Genomic DNA, 9,491 nt, shown 5'->3' with positions numbered 1-9,491 from the left:
AATGAGACAGAAGCCTGGACACGGGGGCGTGTCTGGTGAACACGGCCCGTGTCCAGTTACCTGAACTGGGCATTTTTCTGCAGGTGGTTCAGCACGGGGCCGTGTTGGTTGAGCACGGTCCGTGTTGAGCCTTCTGTAATGGAGATTTGTGTCGGGTTGCCTCGTTCTTGTGCATGGGGCCATTTTTCTCATTCCCTTTTTCATCCTTTACCACTGCGAGTGTGTTTTACACCTGCAAATTAAAACTAAAAGATTAAACTAAACTAAGGATAGTTCCGCGGAATGCCTCCGTGGTGCGCCATGTTTATAAGGGTCCTTGGCTAGACCCAAGATGAGGTTATATATTTTCTGAGTGGGATGCTTGACGTCCCATGTTACACCGTCGGAGAGCAGCATCCAAACTTGAATCAATAACCTTCATGTAGGTGACCGGGTCGTCGTCTTCTATTCTCTTCCCAACTCCGAATTTTACTTCATCATCCCCGTACCTCAAGGTGAGTGTTCCGTCATTCATATCTACCACCGCTTGTGTGGTGGCAAGGAATGGTCTCCCTAGTATGAGGGGGAGCTCGGTGTCTTCCTCCATATCGAGTATGACAAAGTCGGCTGGATAGACGAATTTGCTTACCTTTACCAAGACATTTTCGATGACACCTTGCGGGAATTTGACGGATCGGTCAGCAAGTTGTATGCTCATTTTTGTAGGACTCGTTGTTCCTAGGCCGAGCCTTTTAAACATTGATGAGGGCATGAGGTTAATGCTAGCCCCAAGGTCAGCTAGTGCATTACGAACGGGGGACTCCCCAATTGAGCAGGGAATCGTGAAGCTTCCGGGATCGATTTTCTTTTGGGGAAGTTTATTAAATATGAGGGCAGAGCATTCTTCGCCTAAGTTAACTAATTGCAAAGTTTCAATTTTCTTTTTATGAGTGAGGAAGTCCCTCATGAATTTAGAGTATTTGGGCATTTGGGTTAGGACATCAATAAAAGGAATATTGACATGCAATTGTTTTAATAGACTTTCGAATTTTGCGAATTGCTCATTGGTCTTTTGACGAATTAACCTACCGGGGTACGGGACTCGAGGAGCCTTGGTAGGTTCTGGTGACGGAGGGGAGTTCTTCTCCTGCAGAGGCGGGGGTACCGTTTCTTCTGTCGGTGGCGGTGCTTCTGCAGGCCCTACGGTGCGGTTTCGTAGCGTGATGAGATGAACTTGCGCTTTTGGGTTTGTTTCGGTATTGCTAGGTAATGCGCCTTGTGGTCTCTCGGCAAAATTTTGAGCTATTTGATTTAATTGTGTAGGATCGTATCGCGACCCGAATGAGTCAATCAGAGGCGTTTTCGTCAATTACAGGTGCGGAAAACAAGTAATCAACGTAGGAATAGCTTGCGATTCACTTTAAACTCTTTCTGTATTGATTTGACAGCAATTACATTCAGTTCTCGATCCGGTCAGCACTTCGGTACGAGATTCAACACACTTACAACTGAGATCGCTCCTAAGGTATTTATAGACCACTGGGATCGCTTATTGGACAGGCCCAATAAGCGGTCCAGAAACTTGACACATGAGCGGTTCAGGTCTTGGTCATTCGAGCGATCCAGCTCTTGACGTTCGAGCGGTCCATCACACTAATGGCCTAATGAGCGATCCAACAAACCTAATTCTATTCATTCTCACAATTTCTCGTTTTTCGTGCCCAGATCTAACAACCTAAGACTATGACTCGATACAAGACGTAATCAGCAGATGTAGTGTACCAACAGACTCCCCCTCAGATGTTGATGGAGTCGACTATCGAGTCACAACAATGCTGTGTCTTCAGATCTTCAGTCTTGATCAGTCTTCGGGCTTCTCTTTCTCTAACTTCAGACTCCCCCTCTCGATTTACTGGTATTCCTTTATTCTTCAGTAACATCTTCAGGATCTTTGTCTGGCTTTTCGTCTAACAGCTTCTCATCTTATCCTGCATAAGCTCTACCTCAAAGTAAATTTCTTTCACATATATTTCAAACATATAACACTGCACCAATTCAGACTCTTCTTCAAAACAAACACAGATTTTGATGATCCACTTGAAAGGATAGATTATGAAAATAATTAATTCCACACAAACACTCCTCCTCAAGTATTGCTCATCATGTTTAGCACTCGGAATTTTGAAAAATTAGCTATTCAACATCAGTTGTCGAAAATCTTTTTGAATTTTCAAAATTTATGCTAAAACACACCAAAAATCTTTTTGAATTTTCTGAAAGCAAGTAAATGCAGAAATGAAATATTTACAGACAATATTTTTGTGAGCTCGTGCAAGAGGATCATATCAGATTTTGAGACAAATCACCAACACCGTTAAGCTTTAAACATATTCAGTTCTAAACAATTTACCTAGATTGTCAGTATATTTGTCCACTTAAATCTTCACACAAATTTCAATTGATTCGAGATACGATATTAATGTTTTAGAGACTTAAACTTAATTGTGTATCACTCCACTTGAATATACTCTTGTATCCAGATCCCAAATATTCAGTCTTACAGGTGAGTATACCACAGATGATATCTGTAAAGGGGTTATGTGCGAGGGCCGTGAGAGCTCAGGTCGATACTTCCGTATACGCAGAGAGATGACGGCTTCGACTTTTGGTGGGTCCCCTTTAGAGGATCTTTTTTACAACAGCAATGACTATCAATTTTATTGTTTAATCAGATTGCTGAGGGCGGTGCTTTTTCAAGCATTTTGCAGAAAGTATTATCCGGGGACTAGGTCAGTACTTCCATACAGCAGAAGTCCCGGGATAATACCCCAGATATCACTGAGTATAAAGACCTAGTATCTCAGAATACGGGACCTTTCAAACAAGATTTCGGGGGTTACCCATATATCCAAGAATAGTTACCCACGAATTAAGTAAGTTTGATTTAGGTTTATATCTCGTTTCAATTTACTAAATGTGCGAAAATCTACTGACATATCCGCAGTAAGATTGTTTATCACATTTTGACTTTCCAATTCTTTAGCATGTTGTGATAGTCCACTGATGTACTATCATTTCCTCTTTTATGCAACAAAAACTCAATTTTTCAGTTTTATCATGTTTTTGTCTTTTTCAAATTTTCTGATGTTTTTGGATTTTCTAAAAATTCTTACTCCCCTTAAAATTCAAATACATCTATTGAACATTGAAAACAAATTGTACAAAACATGACAACTGATATCGAATCACTTCAATTCACCATTCACTAGGCATAAACAATCAGAACTCCCCCTATCAACAAAACTATTTTCCCATTTAGATTTCAAAACACTTAAGTTTGTTTTAATCAAGATGGTTTTTCCGGAAAATAAGTTTGATTGATTTTACCAATTGTAGGTTACCATTTGTAGGAATATCCAACAAATGTTCGGGGTTGTGGTTCATCATCTTGTCTATCGACCAAATTAGGAAAATACAAGTACAACTTAATGTCCTTGATTTACCATTTTTAGTTCAGAAATCTCTGTACGAATTGTAAAATATTCACAAACAAACCTCTTTACCGTTTGTATGATTGACGTTACCGAATAAAATTCAAGAAAGATGCTGATTCATGCTCCACGCTTACCAACCTGGGAGCTCCGGCAAGTCCTGAGACTTACTGTTCGAAGTATGTACCATCCCAGTCACAAACCAGGGATGGTTCAACCTTTTCCTTCTCTGTTTTCTTCTCATAAAATTCCTTAACCCCTTTGACTTTTCGATCAATCATCTTTCCAAAGATATTTTTTACTTTGGAGTTAAAGACCTTCTCAGCATCAAAATCCTGTTCATCACGATAAAATTGATTAGAAATTTCAACTTTACCAATTTTCTTTTTATAATTCTCAGCCCGAAGTAATGGAAACTCTTCATCATTCACACTCGGAACTGAGTTCTCATCTTTTACATCAGCTTCACATTTTGAGACAACTTGTGGCTCAACTGACTTTGTGGAATCAGTTTCATCGCCAGAAGATAACTCCTCTGATTTTGATCCATCAGAATCATCGCTAGAGCTTTCACCAATACTCTTAACAACCCATTTCTGGTTTTCAGATTTGGCTCTTTTCTTGTAAAACTTGTTCGAACTCTCACCAATTTCAAAAATAGAATCTTTAAACACTTTTGTTCTATCCAGTGGTGACTCGAACGCAAACACCTTTTCTGAGATTTTACGAAAAACTCCCTGTTTTGATTGTATCGCCTGAGAACAATCTTTGGCGATATGTCCAACGTTGTTGCACTTGAAACAGGTTCTCGAGTCCTTCTTTTGTTCAGCTACCTTCTTCAACTCAGCTTGTTTCTTTTTCAGAAACTCACTGTTTGTTTCCCTCCAGAAACTTGTCTTTTCTTCTTCATCAGTTGATGTACCTGAAACAAATGACATTTTGGATTTAAAATCACGAACATATTTTTGATTTTTCTGTTTTTCTGTAGGAGTAAAACCTAATCCTTTCTTTTTGAAATTACCGTTATGGTTTGATTTCTTTTGGAAATCTGAACCAGAACCGTAATTCCTTTTCTTGTTTAATCTCTGTTGAACTCTTGAGGTGTAAGGTTTAGGTTTTTCATTAAGACATAAGCCTTTTATTTCAGAAATATTAATTTCTGTGAGTACAAAAACCTTTTTTATCAATTCAGTTTTAACACCTCTTATTGGAAATTCCTCATCAGAATATAATTTGTCCGAATTATTCAAAGTATAGGCAACTTTAAACAACCCATCATCCAAATTAGACTTTGATAACAGTAATTTTCTATCATAAACTAATTTTCCCTGTTTTTCTGTTTGCCCCGGAGTTTTTGAATCAGATTTTGACTCTAACGCAGACTCCGACTTTGACTCTTCACTGTCATCACTATCTAACACATGATCCACGACTTTCTTCATCAATTGAGACTGTTGATCAGTGTCAGATGATGTAAACACAACATCAATACTTTCTGGAAGATTGACCGACGACTCTGACTCCCACTGTAAATTTGTGGCCTTTTTGACTCTTTCATCGTTAGGATGTCTATGCAAATATCCATTTTCCAGTGGAGGTGGACATCTGTTATAACTGACACTTTTCTTCTTACCAGATGACATCTTTTCAGTATCCTTTTTCTTGTCACTCTTCTTCTTGTCAGCAATCTTTTCTTCAATACTAACTTCAGCTGCTTTTTCTTCAGTTATCTCATCTTCTTCCCAGACCTTCATGCTTTCAACTGTAGGATAAATCCTGTCAATCACATAGGAAGTACATGAGTAACTTTTTAATAAACGATTAACTCTCTCCGTTTCGATTCGTTGCAGCTCAAGCTTTTGTTCTAAAGCAGCACACTTTTCAATGTAATTGTTTACAACTTTTTGTTTTGTCATAAACGCTCCCTGAAGTGTCTTCATAGCAACTGCTTGTTCTTCACTTGTTTGATTGTACTGATTTATTGTCTTGTTCAGCACATCATATGACTCCTTCAGACTGTTTAAGTTGTAAATCAACGTGCTGTTCTGCTTTTTCACAATCTCACAGTTTTCACATTTTACAGATACTTCTTTTGCATCAACCTTTTCTTCAACCTTAAACTTAGGCACTTCCGTCACCTTTTGCCTTCTCATCACCGGCACTTCTTCATCATCACTACTCACCGGCGTCTTGATCTTTTTCTTTTTCTTCTTGGCTTTTTCATCTTCGCTATCACTCTCAGCAAGCAACTTCATATCTTCTCTGTATTTTCTCGCCCAATACTCTGTATCATCATCACTATCATCTTCAATCTTTGCTGTAAATGCAGTGTAAGCTGTGGTTTGATCAGGAATGTAACCATCCCAAGTAAAATTTGCCCAGCTAAAACCCTCTGGTAATCTCTCATCATCTTGATCAATTATCAAAGCACCACCATCCCTTCTTTTTCCACAATTATAACTGCTCACACAAGCTCTCTTTCCTGTATCTTCAACCACATCTCGTCCATGTGCAGTCTGAGCTTGATGTTTTTGTTGTTGAGATGTTTGACCAACTTGGTGATAGATAGCTTTTCGATAGTAATCGTTGTTGTTGTTGAACGGATTTTGAGCTCCACTTGCTTCTCGGTTTGTGCACTCTCTCTTGAAGTGTCCTTTTTCCCTGCACCGAAAACAAGTGACTTTAGATTTGTCAAAACCTAAAGTAGAAACATTCGCATCACGAAGATCATCTCTCCCCGTGATTCGTTTGAACTTCTCAGCTCTCCGTAAAACACTAGCCAGACACCATTTTATGTCCATCAGCTCCATCTCTTCAGCATCTATCTGGTCGTAGTCTTCTTTGGTTAACATTGGATTGCCGATACGACCTGCAACAAAACAAGTGTAAGATTCCAAAACCATTCCTAATAAAGACATTTGGTTTTTGGCAATTTCCTCAGAATAATCTTGATCATTCTCAAGATTCAATACAATGTTGCACTGTAATCTTTTCCCATTTTTAGTTGCAGAGATATTTGGATCGAAAGATGAAAATGGAGTGAAACTGGTTTTGCTGCTTGATCCAGATGATGGACTTTCAGATACACTTTTGGCACTCATACCAGTCACAATCTTTAGAGATAGATTTGATGATTTCTCATTTACTCCAGTTTTATAATATAACCCAATATCTTGTTCACCATCGAAATCTTTCATTCTAATCACTTTCCGTTGTTCCATCTCTTGAGCTTCGATCTTTTCGATGAACTTACTGAGCGTCAGATTGCTAAACCCTTTCTTGTTTCTAAGCATCATCAAGTATGTGCCCCAACTCTCATATGGCAATGCATCAGCAAGTTTTTCAATCAACTCCTCATTACTCTTTTCAATACTCAATCTTTTCATATTTGCAAGCAGATTACAATATCGTTCAATAATCTCTCTCGTACTCTCATTTTTCAACCCTCAGAATAAATCGAATTCTTTCTTCAGAAGTGACTTTTTACTCTTGACCATCTCCTCACTTCCTCTAAACTTCGAACGTAATGCTTTCCAAATTGAGTACGACGTTCCATTATGTTGTAAAAGAACCATGATATCTTCCTTCACTGCCTGTTGAAGAAGACTAAGCATCATTTTCTCGTCTTTGTACTTTTTCCTAACATCAGCAGTAAGATCTTTGATCGGAATGGGTTCTTCATCATCGTTCAATGGTCGAACATACTTTGTTTCTACGCATTCCCAAGCATCAAGATAATTCGCTTGCACCCAATTTTCAAACCAACCTTCCCAACCCTTATATTCTTCGATGTTCATTAATTTGGGAGGTTTTTGCATCGTCCCTGTTTCGTTTTCTAACATTGTTGTTTGAATAGCGGTGATCGGGGTACTTGGAGTAGCGAACGCATTATAAAAATCCTCGTCCATTTTCAAATTTTTCGAAAAAATATTACAAACAGCCTAAAAAGCGAACTGGGGATGTCAACTGTACACAAAAGCGGTCCAATAAGATCAGATAAGCGAACCGGATGGGTCTAAATAAGCGGGCCAGAGAACAATATGTCAAATAAGCGGTCCAAGTTCTATCCGTTCGAGCGGTTCACACCAATGTCCGGATAAGCGGTCCTAAGATGTTCGATCGAGCGGTTCAAAAAATGCTGTACGAGCGGTTCGAGAATTGTCCGGATGAGCGGTTCCCAATCGACCGAATGAGCGGTCCAAAGATGTTCAGAAAAGCGGTCCAAAACTGTGAAATTTCGAGCGATCCAGAGATGATCAGAAAAGCGAACAGACTTCGGACATCATTTTGACCCACCTTTTCTTCGAATTTCGACACCAAACTTTCAAGGGTTTGTCTCTATGTAGTTGCGCACAATCCCTGAGATTTTGAGCTAATTCTGACCGTTGGAAGTGTTTGAATCTGAAAAAGAAGGTGTAGAAGATAGAACAAATGATGAAACTCAGCTATTCTCTGTATAACTCCTCCTCCTGAAGCTCTGATACCAATTGTAGGATCGTATCGCGACCCGAATGAGTCAATCAGAGGCGTTTTTGTCAATTACAGGTGCGGAAAACAAGTAATCAACGTAGGAATAGCTTGCGATTCACTTTAAACTCTTTCTGTATTGATTTGACAGCAATTACATTCAGTTCTCGATCCGGTCAGCACTTCGGTACGAGATTCAACACACTTACAACTGAGATCGCTCCTAAGGTATTTATAGACCACTGGGATCGCTTATTGGACAGGCCCAATAAGCGGTCCAGAAACTTGACACATGAGCGGTTCAGGTCTTGGTCATTCGAGCGATCCAGCTCTTGACGTTCGAGCGGTCCATCACACTAATGGCCTAATGAGCGATCCAACAAACCTAATTCTATTCATTCTCACAATTTCTCGTTTTTCGTGCCCAGATCTAACAACCTAAGACTATGACTCGATACAAGACGTAATCAGCAGATGTAGTGTACCAACAAATTGTTTTTCTATGTTTTGAACTAGCTTGTTGATTTCTAAAATTTGATTCTAATTGTAGAAATCTTTCCGAGTTTTTCTTTTCAGTGTCGGAGAGGAGGCGAGATACAGTATCTTCAAGCCTTTCTCGTCCACTTTGTTATTGAGTGAAATTTTGTGACTTATTTCTTGGTTGTTGAAAGTTTGTTCGTTGGGTTTGTTGGTTACTACTATTGCCGGGTTCTCTCCAACCAAGGTTTGGGTGGTTTTGCCATCCTTGGTTGTAGGTGCCCGTTGGAGGACCGACGGCCTAGGTCTATTATCAATGTAGCTTACCGATTCCTGTTGATCGTCCGTTTCTTTCATACAACTCCAATTTTCATGTGGCCCACCACACCCTTCACAAGCCATAATCGAGACTGTTTTTGTCATTTCTAATTTTTTTATTTTTGAAGAAAGGGCCTCGATTTGGGCTTGTAAAGAAGTGCTTTCATCAACCTTATGGGCGCCCGGGGCAATGGATTTATTGCCTCGGGGGGTGTGCCATTGAAAATTGGTTTGAGCAATTTCCTCAATTTGGTTATATATTTCATGCGGGCGGCGATTACCTAAAAGTCCCCCGGAGCTAGAATCAAGTGTCTGCCTTGTGTGTGGCAACAGTCCATTATAGAAAGTGGATACTTGTTGCCATATCGCAAGGCCATGATGTGGACACTTGCGTAATAGTTCCTTGAACCTTTCCCAAGTTTCATATAAGGATTCCCCGTCCTCTTGTGAATATGTATTAATTTCAGTCATTAATTTAGCCGTTTTAGCGGGAGGGAAATACTTATATAGAAATTTTTGGGCTAGTTCATCCCAGGTGTTTACCGATCCAGCTGGGAGGGCGTTGAGCCAAGCTTTCGCTCGGTCTTTTAGTGAGAAAGGAAACATTCGGAGGCGGATGGCGTCATTTGATGCTCCATTGATCCGAAAGGTATCACATATTTCTAAGAAATTAGTAATATGTAGATGGGGATCCTCGTCCGCAAGCCCATGAAAGGTTGCGGAGTTTTGGAGCATTTGTATCAAATGCGACCGAAGTTC

The 9,491-nt window shown here is 39.7% G+C and overlaps 1 non-coding gene across 1 annotated transcript; it reads left to right on the top strand.

Moving 5' to 3' along the window:
* Positions 1–9,102: 9,102 nt before the first annotated feature.
* Positions 9,103–9,209, top strand: LOC118482843. Its single transcript, XR_004869013.1, has one exon. It is a non-coding gene; the product is annotated as a small nucleolar RNA R71 (small nucleolar RNA).
* The last annotated feature ends 282 nt before the right edge of the window (positions 9,210–9,491 follow it).

Source organism: Helianthus annuus, chromosome 1, assembly GCF_002127325.2.
Source record: "Helianthus annuus cultivar XRQ/B chromosome 1, HanXRQr2.0-SUNRISE, whole genome shotgun sequence".
In the NCBI taxonomy this organism is placed as follows: domain Eukaryota; kingdom Viridiplantae; phylum Streptophyta; class Magnoliopsida; order Asterales; family Asteraceae; genus Helianthus; species Helianthus annuus.
The sequence above is the reverse complement of the archived record's forward strand: the minus strand, read 5'-3'. Positions and strand labels throughout refer to the sequence as shown.